We start from the raw sequence: 17,662 nt of genomic DNA, 5'->3' as shown, positions 1-17,662 counted from the left end.
GTCTCCAGGGCTACTGAATTTTACCCGGCAGAGTACAGGTTGGTATATAACCACACTTTTTCCTTGAAAAAAAAACTTGCTGGTCCTTTGCTGCACACCACTGATCCCAGCACTCAGGAGGCACAAAGGCAGTGGCGAGCAGATCCTGTAGCCTGGTTTGCAAGGAGATAATGCTGTTGCAACACAGGGTGTGTATATGTGTGGGGGTGTGACGGGTGGTAAAACTAAGAAATTTTGAATTATAATCAGAAAATAGTTCACCTTCACAGTCTCTTCACTCCTCCCTCCCCTCCCCAACAGTTCTCCCTCTTCCTTATCTAACACACAAGCTCTCCCTCTCAGCCTCTTGCTGCCTCAGGGTATTATTGTATAATCAGCACTCACACTGGCCTTAACTGGTCTTCATATTAAATGTTGCCTTCCCAGTTGAGTGTGGTGACATGAGGGAGGCTGAGGCAGGAAAACTGTCTTACTTCAAGGCTAGCCTGAGATAGAATGACATAGTCTCAAGAACAAAATAAAATAATTTTTAAAAGTGGCTCTCCCGTTTGATTATCACAACTCAACAATCCACATCCACAGCACTCGGGAGGCAGAGGCAAATGGATCCCTGTGAGTTCCAGGCCAGTCTGGTCTACAAAGCGAGTTCCAGGACAGTCAGGGCTACACAGAGAAACCCTGTCTTGGGGGAAAAAAAATAGCATAACCTTTACTAGAATTATTCTAAGAGGTTAATTAAAGAAATATTCGAACTACAGAATATATTGAAATATATTTTGTGAACTAAAAATTATTTATTTTTAAATATACACCGATTATTCAAGCTTTCTGTTTTGGGTTCTTGCTTTGTTTTGAGACAGGTTCTCAGGAAGCTGATGATAATCTTGAATTCCTCATCTTCCTGCTTCCCTCTCCCACGTGCTGGGGATTGCAGGCCTGCATCACCAAAGCCTGGTTTGACTGGCTTCAATCATGTTTTAAAAAGTATTTTTGGCTTCTATAAGTGTAAATATTATTTATGTTATACCATACCTTGAAGGCTGGTGAAGACATGCATTTTGGAGACAACAAACTATACTCAAAGTACAGCAGTTATCAATAGATGTGGATTTAAAGAGTAAGAGATGTCTAAGTAAGAAAATTTTGTTTTCTTCTTCCAATTCCTTCTAACCCATCCTTCTAATATCTACCTAGCCCCCTGGTGGGCTAGGTACCTAGGCTCCTGGTACAGTGATTTGCACCCAAGTTGATTTGTGGTCTTGTAATGGTGATGTATCTTAGAACCACAAAAAGAAACTCATTGAAAGGAGAACAGAAAGCTGGGCACGGTGGGTGTGTGCTTATATTCCCAACAGTAGAGACGGAGAAAGAAGGGCTGCTAGAGTTCAAGGCCTGCTTGTGCCACAGAGCACACCACCATGAGTTCCAGAAACAAGGCCCTGTCTCAACAACTAACAAAATTAACTGATAAAACGGATATATAAAACAAAAAATGGACTCGAGATATTTTTCTTTTAATTCTTACAACTGAGGATCATTAAACTCAACCACTTGGAAGCATTAAGAGAAAAATAAACACCTTTATGAAATAAAATGATATCACAAATCCCTCTGCAACCATTATCTATTTATTATTATTACCTGAATGTACCTTAGTACACTGATATCCAAATGCTACACAGTTATTAATAATACAACCTATAAGTCTAAGGGGGATTTGTTGCCTAGTTTTTGTTAGTTTTTGAAACAGGGTTTCAGCTAGCTGAAGATAACCTCCAACCTGCTATGCTGCCACAGATGACTCTAAACTTCTCCTCTTCTTCCCCTACCAGCAGAGTGCAGGTTTACACAGTGCTGAGGACTGGACGGGGTTGCAAGCACCCGGCCACCTTAGCCACATCCCCATCCTCCATTAGCTACAGTTCTTCAGAGAAAATGAAATTTAGATGTAAGGCTGTTTGAAGAAGCACACTGAGATGGGGTAGCTGCTTGGATCTGTACTAAACTAAGCCACAGACAATCAAAAATTATATAACACTAGTTATATTTAACCAATAATTATCATGCAAACTTCTGCAAATGTTCTACAAAATCTGAAAGTCTTTAAAATGGAAAGAATTCATTCACCAACTTATTTCTCTAAAGTACAGTGACAGATCAGCACAGCATTAATCTAAATAGGAATGGCACTAACAATGATGATCTCAGGGTATATTTTAACTAACATGGCAGGATTTACATCTACAGAAAGATTACCTCCAGTAAGGCATGGGAACATAGGCCTATAATCCTGTATCTCAGGACCAGGGAAGTGGAGACAGAAGAACCAGGAGTTCTAGGTTATACAGCTTGGAGTACATAGGACCCTGCTCACAAAAAAAAAAAAAAAAAAAAAAAAGGACAAAAAACAAAAGTCCCCTCCCTTCAGAGTAGCTACATCTAGTTTTTTTTTCCCAAGACAGACAGGGTTTATGTAACCAGGTTGGCCTCAAACTCCCAACACTCCTCCCTCTGCGTCCAGAATGCTCCATTAGAGACAGGAACCACCATGCCAGCTAGACTATACCACTTTAGAGACTATTCAAGCTGCCAGCACACAAAGCAACTTTGAAATGACTCTTCTCACTACCTTGTAATGGACAAGAATATGTTTTCTTTCTCTAGTCGCTGCTTATGTGTAACTAAAACTGACAATTCTCATTTTGTTTCCTAAGTGAGCATGGTTTAGTTCAGAATGAGTTGTTTTTTTTCAAGCATCAAACTTATTCTCAAAAGATCTAATTTGCCACACAAATATATGTCAAACTAATGAAGTCAAAAGTACTAAGAGAAAAGTCAAAACCATCTGGGCATGGTGGCAAACATCTGCAACTCATTCTTGGGAGGTAGTGTCAGGTTTGGCTACTGGAAAGTTCGGGGCCAGCATGGGCTATGTTGGGAATAGGAATCCTAAAAATATTTTTGAGTAATATTACTGAAATAAATACAAGATAACTTTGGACTCACTAATAACATCCTATATATAAATTCTGGTTTTATCTATTTAAAAGCTGATCACATTTGTACTTTGGGCACAAGTCATAGACAGGTGTGATATCTGACTTCTCGTTTTCTTAAGTAACATGTAACATAAAACAAGCTCATTACCAACTACAGACTATGAAATGAACAAATTTTAAAAATAAAATTTGATGTTCTCATGTATGAACATGGCTCAGGAAAGCAGTGTGGCATACTAACATGGTCACAGAACAAAACAGGTCAAGGTTCAACTCCTTATTTGGCCCTTCAGCAGCTCAAACACAAATGTTTCACTTAAACATGGAATTACTTCAGTTTCTGTAGACTCCAATTGTAGACTGGCATTTATTCCAGAATTGTTAAAAGGATTATATAGGTCAGCACATTTCCTGATATGGATTCTAACCTCTAATACCTAATATCTTCCTCAAAAGAACTCTCAAGGCCATCTGTTCCCAATGTTCTTCCTGAGACCCGAGCAACTGAGCAGTTTGTCAAGGTCACACATCTACTTAGAAAGATAATACACTTCTGGCAGGATTCTTATTTTCCTGGTGTGTCTGTTTTTCTAAATCAGTATGGAAATGCTAGGTTCCTCTGGCCTATCACGGAGATCTCTCTCAAAGAGTAATTCAAGTTTTCTTAAGGATTGTGCTCACAATTATATTGCTATTAATAACTTAGTTCTATATAGTAAATATTTAAATGGTTTAAAGATATATATTGTAAATTATAGTTAAAATTTGCCTGTTTCTACATATTTTTTTTCTGTTGAAAGGGTTTTTCCCAAGAAAAATATTAACCTTATTTTGACTTGAGGAACTAGAAAACATAAATGTATTTCTCATTTATTAAGTATGGCAAACAATTATAATAAACTTAATGAGTTATCCAGTTTCCCACAAGTAAAAATTCATACCCATACTTAAGTTGAAAATCTTTTAATAACCAAATCTTAAAATGCAAGATCTAGTCTTAATTCAAAATAGTCATATATAATTTTATCAATGATACTCCATTCCAAAAACAATGAAAGTACTCATTATCTTTAATTTACAATGTAAGTAAACATGATACTTTATATGGCAACTCAATAAAGATCTATGAAAACCAGCACAACTTTTACTATTCAAATTAGGAATAACTTCCAAAAATCAGCAATGGTGGAGATGACTGTTATACTCAAAGTCTATTTTCTAAAAGAAATTCTGATCAACCTCAAGGACAGAAAACTTTTAGTGATTATTTTATTACTATTCTGTATGTGATGCTGGGGAGGGAGGATGGAGGACACATATTACAGTATATCCATCAGAGGAGAACTTTCAGAAGTCTTCTAGGGATCAAACTCGAGGGATGAGACTTGCACAGCAGGCACTTTTAGCCACTGGCCATTTCATCTGCCCTAAGTGAGTTATTCTGGCAAGAATGTTATCTTCTGTATTTAATTAAAATCACAAGATGATTCATTTTAGTTGAGAAGTCTAAAGAAACTCCTATCATGAGTTAGTTATGAAGTCCTCCAAAGTAAGCAGGAAGCAACAGCTTACTAGTTAACATGCTGATGGCATCAAGCAACCACACTCTCAAGTCTCTATGGTCTAAGCGTGATTCCCTCAACAACGGTAACTCTTTCTGTGGGTTATGTTTGGGTTTTGGAGGTCCTGGGGATAAAACCAAGCATCTCACACCCATGGAAACCACTCTACTCACCATGCCTATGGTTTTTATTTTTTACTTTCTTTAATTCCTACATCTTTTCTTCAGAGAGAAAATGAAAGTTAGGCAGGAATGCCAACACCAAGTAAAATTGGCATCTAAAAGGTGTGTTGCTCCTACTAGATAGCTACCTCCCTTTCAGCCTAAAACAAAGCCAGCCAAAGGGCACACCCCACTGCCCTGCTCTCAAATGCTCCATCCAGAACTCCTGCTCACAGGAAAACATGGAAGGAGGGAAGGGTGCCCAGACCTTGCAAACTCTAAGTCAACCAACAATCACCAAGCAAACATGAAAAAGAATGATTACAAGAGCAAAACCTGACCATGGGATAATGCTAGTACAACATCAATAGAAAAGGAAATGTATTGATTAATCTCAGGAAAATGCTAGGAGTGGGGGCAATGGGAAGCCCCTAAAGACAAAACAAGTATGAAAGTAAAAATAAGACAAGCAGGATCATTCTAGATTAGCCCAAAAGGCAAGCAGGAAAACAATGGCAGAACATTACCAAATACCAGTAGACAGGCATTTCATAAAGTTGGGAGACTTTACGATTCAGACTACAAAGGCAACTGAGTAGAACAAGTTCATAATCCACCGTTCTGAAGATGGAGTGGGTTCAAAACACAAGTCTATAGCCAGGCTCTTATTCCCAGGCAAGAGGCACGGGAGGGAGTTGGATACTGGATATGTCACCACCCAATAACCCCCACCCACCCTTTGATGAAACTCATTTCCCCAGGTAAAAGATCCTGGCACCTGGAAGTCTGTTGGCTAGAGACCCACAATGTCTCAGTAGTGTACTGTTGGGATCTGTGAAAGGAAAAGGCTGTGTGAATTATGGCCATGGCCAGAGCAACAGCTAGATTCTAACATTATGTTCTTACAAAATGTTCCCCATCGATCCCCAACTACATGGGTCCCTGGCAGAAAGAACAAAAGTGAACTAAAGACATGGCTCAATAGTAATAACACTTCGAGAGCAAGAATGGGAACCTACATTTTGGATCCCCAGCACCTAAAAAGCCAGGAGGTGTGGCCTGGGCTGGAGGGGTCTAAAACCAGAAGACTGGGACAGGAAGATCATTGGGGCTTGATGGATAGCTAGCTTAACCAGAAAAACAACATGATACAAACCCAGTGAGGCTCTGTCTCAAGGGCAGAAAGTGAGGAACCATAGACCCCCAATAATCGTCCTACACACACACACACACACACACACACACACACACACCCACCCACCCACCCACCCACCCACCCACCCACCTTGAGAATGGGTATTTCAACAAGAATATAGAAGGAAAAGGAAGCTATGTTATCCAATTGAAGAGTTTTAGAATGAAGGCTAGGCATGCTAGCTTAGTCCTATAATTTCAGCACTCAAGAGGCCGAGAGGAGGGCTACTGTTAAGTTTGGGGTTAGCTGGAGGACTACTGTTCAGTTTGGGGTTACCTGGAGTTCTAAGTTAGCCTTGGCTACAGTGTGAGACCCTGTCTCAAACAAACAAAAAAGCACAACAAAGGAAGTTATAGGAAGAGACCTAAAAGGCAAACTGTCTAGAGACTGGCAGGTCAAACTGAAAGAACAGTACAATAGGTAATGGGATGGAGTAAAGGAGCAGTTGTAAAGAAGACTTCATGACAGAGGCAATTAGAAATAAAGAAAACAGCAAGTCCTATCTGACTATTTTAAAAATGCAGTAGTGGGAACTGATGAAGTCTAGGAACTATGGTATCGTCAACTGTTTTTTCTAGTAAATCAGGGGCTACATAATGAAAGCTATAGAAAAGGGATCAATCTGTGCATACTACCTGACCCAGCCTTAAGTAATATTTACATAGACACAGTACCAACATTACTTGCTTTCATCATTTATAAATAACCCCGGGATGTGATGAAGACTTAAGAGTACATAGTAGAAAATGTGTTTATATAGGTAGCCATAATCTTAGGAAGAGAAAGGAAGGGAAACATAGAAACATTTTGTATTGTCTTCATCTGAGCTGATAGTTAACTGATAGAGCTCTTGCCTAATGCCACGTAAGGCCCTACATTTGGTTCCCAGCATCACAGGGTCAGGGGAGGCTTAATACAGGGAGATGATAGAATTCAGTATGGTCAAGTTTGAACAGAAGTTAGACATGGTGGTGGTACATAGCTATATCCCAGCATTTGAGAAAAGGACAATACCAGCCAACAAGCTGCAGATCAGCCATAGCTACATAGTGAGAGCTTGTCTCAAAAGGAAAAACTAAGTGAATGAACAAAAAGCCAGCAGAAACTAAAATCTTTACAAAACATGGCTTTCTTTCACTCCATAAACATAAACCACCTCCCATGAACCCTCATCCATTCCCTAACAGAAGGAAAAGTTCTTTAACTAAAGAGGATGATTCTTTATAGCTAACAGTATCTTTTTCCTTCAGGTTCACTGTCTTTAAGGCACTGATTCTCTACTTCAGGTGACCTCACTTCCCCCAGGGGACATTTAGCAATGACTTGAAACATTTTCCAGTTGTTACAATTAAAAGAAGTACTTCTGGAATCCAGCCGGTGCACAGGAACTCACAAACAAAAACTTACCCAGCTAAAATACTGGTGCCAAATGGAGAAATTCTGCTTTGAGAAACTCTTCTAGAAGATTTTGCTTTTTCTCTTTCTCTCTTCCTAGTTCTCTTGGTAATGCCTGCATACAAGACAAAACTTTGATGGGTGTGAAGATGGGCGGGGTTCATCTAAATACCGACTCAAGGGCTGCCCTCTGGGTCTTCATAGGCCTTTCAGGTCTGGCCACTGGCCCTCATAGAGTCAATGGCACATGCTGTCTGTATGATGTAACAGCATTATCTGAGAGCCACCCTTCTGACAGATATTCTTAGGATCTCAAACATGTCATCTATTCAATGGCTTACAGCTGTTACAGCATTAGTTACCTAACCCCAAATTTCCAGTAGCTTCCCACAATCAAAATTACAGTCTGTTGTGGTGTGTTCCTGTTTAGTGCACAGCTTTCTTCCATCTGGAGCCAGTTTGTTTACTTTGTGTGTGTGTGTGTGTGTGTGTGTGTGTGTGTTGGGGGGGAGTCACAGATGTGTATACAAGTGCAGGTGTTGTGTAGGACCACATGGACAGCTTGTGTGTGGAGGCCAAAGGGCAACCTTGGGTGTTCTTGCACTGTTCACCTAGATTTTCTGAGACAGTCTATCTGAGCCCTGAGGCTTACTGATTAGGCTATTCTAGCAGGTCAGGGAGCCCCAGGCATTTACCTGTCCTCGTGCCTGTGCTTGTTACCAGCCTAACCAGGCGGACCTTGTGAGCACTTTACCTGCTAATTTAGGGACACTACATCCTTCCAGCCTATATCCACTACCCCATAAGACATCCAGCCTCCAGACCTGGCTTGTCAACTGGAAGAAAAAGTAAAGAAAGCACACCCACTTCCCTGTCATTTCAATCCAGCAGTGACAGCACATCATCCCCACACATCCACAAGAGGACAGGGAAGAAGACTGGGATAAGTAATGAACGGCAGCTGCCTTTCCCAACCCTCTCCAGCATGGTCCGCTCCCTCCTAACAGCAGCCTCAAGAAAAGCTCCCTGGCTCTTACTGCTAATTTGTTCCCTTCTTTCTAGCAAAAAATTCCTACATCTTTCCTACTAAGAACCATGAGAAACTAACTGTCCCTGGCCTCTCTACATGGTTTCCCTTTCAGCCTATCAATTCAGCCTAAATGTGCATCTTCTTTCCCCATGGCCACCCTGGTGGTCAGTGCAGAGACAGTAAGTAGTTCTGAACAGTCGGGCACCAAGCTGATGCTGTCCCTGCTTCTCTGTATTTCTAAAGTAACAGTGGTAAGAGAATCCACATGATACTATTATGAAAGCAACACTAGTATGAACAATGCTATTTTTCTTTACATCTGAACTGCTTATCTTAAGTGGTAGGATAGCCACAAGACACAAAATTACACACTTAGCACACCTAGTTTCTGGAAGTTCTTACCCTATTCTCACATGAACAATGTACCCAAGCCCTCTTGTCACCAGCTTCCCACCTCCTCATTCCTGCTCCAAAATACTGGGTACACCAAGCTCCTTTCTCCCCGGAGGAGCTGCACACACTCCCACTAGAGATCCTGTGACTTACACAGGCCCGGGGTTGCTTTGCAAGACACTCTGAAATTTTATAAACTACTGCTCTTATACAAGCAATTGGCAGCCAAAAATCAAGTTCCCTTAGTGACAGTCATGAGAAATAAATGGAACAAGAACTACAAGATGCAAGACAGATTCCACTGTCAGGTTAAACTTTAAGCTCGAGCCTTCTGGTGGACTCCTCTCCCTACAACTCAACCTCTGAGTGTCTTCTATTTAAAAAAGACTAACCTGGTATGGGAGGAACAGTGCTCCTTGTGAGGATTAAATGTGATGTGTCAAAAACATTTAGGAGTTCATAGTTAGGAGTCAATACATATCAGCTGTTATTATCATGAGCAACCAATTATTCCTCAAAGACACCCCCAGGAGCTATGATTTGATTTTTAACAACCTTAAATAGGAAAGCTTCTTTTTTATTTGAAAAGACTGAAAACTATAATCCTTTAGTCTCTTGTTAAGATAGATTTGTGGTAACCAACTTTTTTGCCATTTAGAAACACAAAATCTATCCCAAACACACACACACACACACACACACACACACACACACACACACACACACACAATCCCAAACAGGAATACAATATACATTATAGACATAATTTTATATACCCATACATATATATATAGTGCATGTGTGCATGCATTTCAGATTGCTCCACAGATCATGAAAAGTACAAAGAATTCACAAAGTATAATGACGCTTTTTTCCTTACATTTATTTATTTGTATTTTATGTACAAATGTTCTCTGTAAGTATACCTACAGGCCAGAAGAGGCCATCAGACCCTATTGTAGATGGCTGTGAGCCATCATGTGGTTGCTGGGAATTGAACTCAGGACCTCTGAAAGAGCAGCCAGTACTTAACAGCTGAGCCATCTCCCTAGCCCCAGTGTAATGAATTTTTGAGATTCATAAAGAATAGGTACTAGAGCAAAAAACTTAGCTAAGAAATGCTGCGAAGTCTAGCTCGGTCATTAAAGGGCTTACAAACAAGGACATGAGTTCAGTCTCCAGACCACAGGAAAAAGGCTGAACAGTGATCAACATTGATAGTCCCAGTGCTGGAGAAGCAGAATTCGGTACATACCTGAAGCTCGTGGGCCAGCTAGCTGGTCTTGCCTACTCAGCAAGCACAACACTGGCATGCATGCATGAGTACATACAAATAAGATTGTACACACAATGTACAATGTTCTAGAGCCTATTAACTCAAACACTACTGAATTCTAGAATAAAACAGAAAGTAAACATCTTCAAGTTTACATTTATATACTACTAAAAATAGAGATTTTTTAAGTAAATGTTATAGTAACTTGAAGATTCATTTTTTGTTTTTTCAAAACAATGGACAGAAGAGTGTGGTGATAAAGATAATTTCTTTTAAGAAAAGTCTAGGGGCTAGAGGGATGGCTCAGCAGTCTATAGCACTTGCTGCTCTCCCAGAGGATCCAAATTTGGTTTATAGCACCCATATCAAGTGTCACGCCTAACTCCAGGTCCAGGCGATGGGTGCCCTCTTCTGGTCTCCATGGACACCTGCACTCATGTGTACACACCCACACTGATACACATATACACATAATTAAACAATATATAGTCTTGAACTTTTCAGTGTCAGATTTTCTGCCACTCATATCCCTTAGTTAAAGCTGTACAATTCTGAGGAATCTAGCATTCCTTGTGATCTATAACAAGAAACAGTAACACAAGTAAGATTTACTTCTATCAGAATTTCACTCAAAGAAATCTAACAGTAGGGCACCTTGGGGAATACCTGTAATAGCAGCATCAGTTGACTAGAAAGAATTTGAGGGGAGAAGGACAGACAGAGAAAACACAAACTATCCATATAAAAAGATAGATACCACCATTAGTAACTAGGCAAGTCAAGTACATGAACAGCTTTGTTAGGTGACAGAGCACTTACCTAGTATATGCAAAGCCTTAAGTTCAAATTAATGATACATGAATGAAAACAGTATTTATAGAGGCAAAGAAAACATTTAACATAATTTTATAATTGCTGAAATTCCTCCACATGCTAAATATTAAGGTAGGCAATTGAAAACACATGTAATTTCATCCTCCCAACAATCATGCAAGGCAGTGGTTCTCCAGTGCTCCAAAGATCCTTTCACAGTGGTAGCATTATCAGATATCCTACATATCAGGTATTTACATTGCAATTCACAACAGTAGCAAACTTACAGGTATGGTGTAGCAACAATAGTAATTTTATGGCCATGGGTCACCACAACATGAGGAACTCTATAAAATGGTCACAACATTAGGAAGGCTAAGAACCACTGATGTAAAGTTCAGAATATTATCCTATTTTACAAATAAGAAAGCCAAGGCCCCAGGATTTTGCTCAGGGACACATTACTTGTTTAAGATATAACCAAACTTCCCTCTAAAATTTTCTGGTATCCAGTTCTGCTTCCTTGCTCTAACATTAATACTGCCATTCCTAAAAACTTAAGTATTTTGTATTTTCACTATTAAAAAAATGTGCTTTTTTTTTTTTTAATTTTGGAAGAAGTAACCATTAGGTTGGGAAAAGTTCTTTCTAAGGTAACAGGAAAAATAAAACAAAAATATTGTGATTATTGTGACATCATTTAATAGTTTGTGGGTTGTTTTGTTTTTTGTTTTGTTTTATGACTAGTCTAGATTCATTCACAACACTCTTTTTGAGGGGGTACTTTTTGATACAGGGTTTCTCTGTGGAGCCCTGGCTGTCCTGGAACTCACTCTGTAGACCAGGCTGGCCTTGAACTCAGAGATCCGCCTGCCTCTGCCTACAGATTAAAGCATGTGCCACCACTGCCCAGTTCTCTCTTTTAACTAAGTTGCTAAGGTCAGTCTCTCTTGTTTTGTGTTTAATTTATAGGGATGGGGAGTGCTTGTGCACAGAGGTCTTGTATGCGTGGTGACCTGGGGACAACTTCAGGAAGGTGGCAGTCTCCTTCACCAGAGATCAACTCAGAACTCAGGTTATCAGGCTTGGTAGCAAATGCTTTTACCAGCTTAGCCATCATGCCAGCATGTTCAGGCCGGTCATAAACCAACCCTGAAAGTCAAGTTGGCTTTGACTTCATGATCCTCTTGTCCCTGACTCCCAAGTAGCTGGGAGTACAGGCATGCACCACCAGGTCTGATTTTGGTTCCTTCTGTCCACCCTCTTCAGATACCAGATTACCTTCAGATACACCAGCTACACCAAGGCATGCCATAAAAATCCCCTTCTCCAGATTAAATGACTTGTTCCTTTTATCATTTCACTGCCTGTATCACACATTCCACTTGTTCTCCAGCTAAGTATCTGGAACTACGTCTTTGTTCGTACAATAACTGATAAAGTGCATTGTTGCTATTTTGGAGAGTTTACATTACCTAGACTGATGACAAAGGTAAATTTATTTAGGGTAAGACCTGGGAGTATGGAGTTCCAGATAAAGGAATTCTTACCCTGCATGCCTCACAACATGTTTTAGGGAAGAAAAAAAAAAAAAATCCCTATTATTACATCTCCTAGATTCAAATTTGATTTCGTACTTTTGTGAGGGTATGTACTATAGACTGAGGTAGAAGGGTAAATCTTACATCTCTGATGTGGTTTTTACATACTGACATGATATCTAAACACATTAGTCCATATATTTATTTATCCATAATCCCATCTACAAGAAAAGGACTTCAACCACAATTGCTCTAATTAAGTACTTCTGGTGATCTCCTCGCATCCAACCACCTACACTAAAAGCTTCTCAGAGGTTTGTGGGGTTTTGTTTGGTAGGTTTGCATTTCCTTTTTTTTTTTTTTTTTTTTTTTTTTGAGACATGATCTCAAGGCTAGCTGCAAGCTCAAAGTAACCCTCATCCCTCTATCTCCCAAGTACAGGATCACCAACAAACACCACACCCAGCATCTCAGTAGCCCTAAGTAGTACTCATGCCCCATTTGTAGATCATATTTATAAAAATAAGGTATGATCTTATCCTCTACTTTTGGTAGCCTGTTATTCAAAGACTGTTGTTATTCATGTTTTCAACTTTGGAGATAATACAAATATCACAATATAACACTTCAGGTATTGCTATAAGGGCAAAAACTTTCAAAAACAATATTACAAATTCATTGCCTAAGTTATTTATTGTTGATGGATTAGTAATTACTCAAACAAAGTTGAAATATACTAAGATCACACAATTTTTAATATCTCAGAATTTATCCTTTGTGTAATGGCACATTTTATAAATTCACAGTTGTATCAAATTTTAAAAAGCCAGCTGAAAGAAAACTTCATCTCAAAGGATTGCATAATGATCTCAAAAGTATATTTTTAACTCTCAATTCAAAAAGGAATTAAATTTTTTAAATTTTTCTAGCTATATTTAAATTTTATATTTTATAAAAAAGATCTAAAAATTTTTAGATATTTTACCAAGTATCTAAGTCTTGTGAATGTGTTACTTGCCTCAAAATGTAACAAAAGCCAGGCAATCGTAGAATACACATGAAAGTTAGGATGCTAAGACAGGAGGATTTTGCCAAGTTCCAAGGCCAGCCTTAGCTACTTAAGGATTATCATGGCCAACTAGGCAACACAGCAAAACTCTGTCTCAGAAAACAAAAGCAAACCAACAGAAAACAAAATTGAAAAAAGAAAAAACCCGTTCGTACAGATGAGACATTCAGTAATGACCACAATTCAATGAAAGAAGTAAACCAGGCCCACTTTTAATTAAACGAGCATTTCTAGGCACCTGTGTGGCTCAAACTGTCCACATGGAATTTGACCGCAACAACTTAATCTCCATAATTAAAGACCTTTAGGTAGGTCTTAAGTTTCATCTATCCCCTTTACTAGCACTTTGAACAAACATACTTGCTACCAAAAGAAACACTAACATATTTGAAATTGGTTGCACTTTTAATAGAGTGCATTTCAAATTGCATGGCCTTTTCTTCCTTCCTCAACCTGTTTTTATAAAACTAGCATCTTAAGATTCTCACTGCAAAACAGGTTCTAGCAAGCATGGCAACTGATGCCAGCCTCTCCGCATGATCAAATTTAGAGGAAACCCTAAGGGAGGAGAAAATGTAACAATTTACCTGTTTCTCACTTGCTCTCTGGAATCCTTCAAGAGGCAGAAATCTTTTAAATGATTTATCTTAAAAGACCTTAACTTGCACTAATTTGGAGCTGTTAACAGTGAAATTACTTTAAAAAAAAAAAAAACCTGCTATATACTACTAAATGATACTTAAGTCTTCCAGCAGCAAAAAGGCAAAAACTTCATTAAGTATTTAGAGCAGATATGCTCTTATCACCAGTCAGAGAAGTTTTCCCATCTGTCTAGAGAGTAACCTAAGTTACTTCTTATTTTAGACGGCATTTAGTTAAAATGAAATTAGGTTATGTTTCACAACGCAGATGTCGCTCATAAAGAAGTGTTAAATGACTTTAGTGAATGGAAAAATCTGCACCTACTGTTGCTTCGCATCAGCTGGTCTTGAGTGGGTTGCTCAATGAACCAAAATCTCCCTATCAAACTCCCTGGCACCTGATTGCACTTTCCACAGCGTTAACAGCAAACAAAACCCGGGAAGGGAGTACAATGAAGACCCCGCCTTTTCTCCGGTGTGGCCAGAAGGCAAGCGGAGGTGAGGTTGAGGGAACACCGCGACACTCTCTGCAAAGGCGGGTGCGGTCTTCAGAGCACGGCACAGCCTCTTTGGGGGCTGTCACAGGAAAACCCAAGCCTTGCCTTAAACCGCCCGGAGCGACAAAGCGCCAGGTCCCCCCCCCTCCCCGCCGCGCGCCGGGGGCTTCCGGAGAGCCCTGCCATAGCCCCGTCAAACTTCGGGAGGGGCAGACACTCGGGGACCCAGAACGCTGAGCCGCCCCGCCCCCATCCCAGGTCCCCGCTGGGCTTTGTGCCGCTGCAGACTCACCTACCGCGGGCCCCAAAGACGCGCCATCCCCGCCAGGCTTGCCGATCTCCCTTCCAAAGGGGACAAAAGAAGCCGGAGAGGGGCTCGCTGAGCGGGGTGCCCGGGGGTGCCCACAGCCCGAGCTCGGGACGTGGGACTAGGGAGTACGGTCACCCCGGAGGGAGGCGCGACTCCGCCGCCCCCCAACTCCGCGGACAGCGCCACTCACCGATGCGGAGCCCCCGAGGCGGCGGCTCGCCGGGATCACGGTGAACCCCCCGAGTCCCGGGCCCTAGTGTCCGGCGGGACCCCCCAACTTCTCTCGGTCGCGGTCGTCGGAGGCAACTGCGAGCCAGCCCCGGCGGAGGGCGCCGTCTAGCTGCGGCGGGGGCTCGGCCCCGAGCGGCGCGGGAACTCCGGTCCCACGGCCCCGCGGGCCAGGGCGGGCCCCCTTCCCTTCCCTTCCTTGTCGTTCCCTGCCGCTGGCCGCTCCCTGCGGCGGCCAAGTCGAACGCTGCTGCCGCTCGGGATGCCGCTGCCGCTACCACCGCCGCCCAGCTGGGAGCGCGTCGCAGCCGAATGCTGTCATCCGCCCTGACGCCGCCTCTCCGTGCGCCGCGAGCCGCCGCGAGCCTTCACATCCCAGGCCCCGCCCCCGACCCGGCCCGGCCCCGCCTCTGTCCGGGATCGCGGACACGCCCCCTTCCCATCACGTGACGACGCAAAGGGGGCGGTCCTGCCTGGGTTTCTCCTGCGGACCCGGCGGTTCTCGCGCCTAGGCAACTGCCCAGCGCTTGCTTGCAGGCATGGCGAGCTGTCGTGGTCACCTCGCCTCCGCGCGCCCCGGGCTCCTCTCTCGAGAGGCCCTGAGGTCGAGGACCTGGTGCCCGCTCCTGTCCGCTGGTCCCCTGAGGTGAGGCCTTGGGGTAGGTCGTACCCGTCCTGCCTCACCTGAGCTGAGCAGGACCTGCCTCCCCTCCTCCTTCCTGCTGGGTCCAGCTCTAGCCCAGTCGGCCTGCAGGAAGCTTCGAGTGGACATTGTTGTGGCTTGAAAAGCATTTGGGAACTGCTGCCTCTTACTTGCAATGGAACGTTCACTGTGGTGTCTCATTTGCGGGGTTCCTCTGAAAAGGTTTGAAACGTGGATTTCAGTCAGTCTGACTGGGATGAAAATAGCCTAGCTTTTTTGTTGTTGTTTTTCCTAGTCATGAGCAAGACCCGAGTGCCAGCTTTTACAGTCATTAAATTTGACAGTGAAGTTGGTGACAGTTTAAATAAATACGTGAAAATTTGGCAATCCCTCCTCAATTGGAGAATAATGCCTAATAATTTATTTTTAAATATCTCAAGTCGTACACTTCATCTTGGGCTTTTTTAACCATGGCCCTGGGAACAGCTCTCCATAATGTGGATGAGAGAATGGGGTAGAGCTCATCACCAGAGGAAAGCATACATTTCAGAAAAACAGAAAGAGATGACACTTAGGCCCACTAACAAGACACTTTTTTGTGATAAAAAGTCAATTAGTGACTTGCTTTCCCTTCTACTTCAGAACTGTTTTGTTATTTTAAATTTACATTTTAATTTCCATAACATTTCTTGACAAGAAATCAGGTAACTTTCAAATCGTCTAGATACTTCAAAGTCAAACCACAGAGTTTGGCCTGCTATTGATCTATTTCATAGCAGCTCTTAAAAAAAAAAAAAATTACAGACTTGACTGACCATTATATCTCCCAAGGAAAGAGCAACTTGCTGCCCAGTTCATTGATGCCAGGCCACTGGTCTTTCAGACACGTCTTGAATCAGATACATTTCAACATTTGAAAAACAAGACACTGTCATGAAGTGCCAGTTCCAGTTAAGGAAAGACTCTGCCATGTCCTGTTCACAAACCTGAGAGACTGTACTTCACATAAACATAAGTTTATTGGTATGTGAGGAAGGTAACGTTGCAGCTTGTCAGCAGACTGAAACTTGCCACCTGTTATCTGAAGCAGTTTCTTTTTGTGAGACTGTAACTGAAAAGCCAACTTCATTTTTTTTAATGAACTAGGTTTTAATGGAATATAATTTAAGAGATAAGAGGGCATAACATCTAAACTGAGTAAAAACTAGTATGTGGGAGGCTAGAGAGATGAGCTCAGCAGTTAAAGAGTACTTGTTGTTCTTGCAGAACCTGGTTTCTCTTCCCAGCACCCACAGCCATCAGTTCCAGGGAATCCCACCTCTTCTGGCCACCTCAGGCACCTGGCATGTACATGCAAGCAAAACACTCATGCACAGAAAAGGAAATCCTTTTTTTTTTTTAATTACTTTCTAAATAGCTGGGTGTGGTAGCCCATGACTGTAGTCTGCACATGGAAGGCAGATGCAGATATCTGTGAGTTCAAGGCCAGAGTGTTCCACATAGCAAGTTCTGGCACTACAGAGACACATAAAGAGACCCTGTATTTAAACAAATAAAAAAAAAATCAGGGTAAAAGTGAGTCCCCTGCTGTTATTTAAATTGCATTTCTTACTGTGAGCTGCAGTCAAATATATTTAAACGATGTTCCTAAAATATTAGATAACAAGAACAATATAGGATCTCAGCTGTTTCCTTTGTGGTCTGATTTTACCCTGGTAATTGAGACTGACGACTACAATAAAAGAGGCGAATTGCTTTGCATAATTCTTTCCTGCCTCAGCCCCAGTTTCTCCAATTGTCTTCGAAAATCTGGCCATTTGTTGTAGTGGAAAACACTCTAAGAAAGAAGGAGACCTACATTATAGATATAGCTAATTAGATATGTGTCAAGATAAATTGCTCTCTGCAT

General features: G+C 41.6%; 1 protein-coding gene across 4 annotated transcripts in view; it reads right to left on the bottom strand.

Annotated features, from left to right (window-relative positions):
• The window catches only part of Osbpl8 (oxysterol binding protein like 8), a 112,294-nt gene extending 97,185 nt beyond the window's left edge, over nt 1–15,109 (bottom strand). For 2 of the 4 annotated variants that reach the window (XM_051206422.1, XM_051206423.1), the window contains exon 1: nt 15,073–15,109. The gene's annotated coding sequence lies outside the window, so the exon portion shown is untranslated. The remainder of the gene's footprint in view (nt 1–15,072) is intronic. The other 2 variants (XM_051206420.1, XM_051206421.1) reach the window with 1 other exon arrangement.
• Nucleotides 15,110–17,662: the final 2,553 nt, after the last annotated feature.

This window comes from Phodopus roborovskii, unplaced genomic scaffold (assembly GCF_943737965.1).
Source record: "Phodopus roborovskii unplaced genomic scaffold, PHOROB, whole genome shotgun sequence".
NCBI classification, from domain to species: Eukaryota; Metazoa; Chordata; class Mammalia; order Rodentia; family Cricetidae; genus Phodopus; species Phodopus roborovskii.
This window is presented reverse-complemented; position numbering and strand designations above follow the sequence as displayed.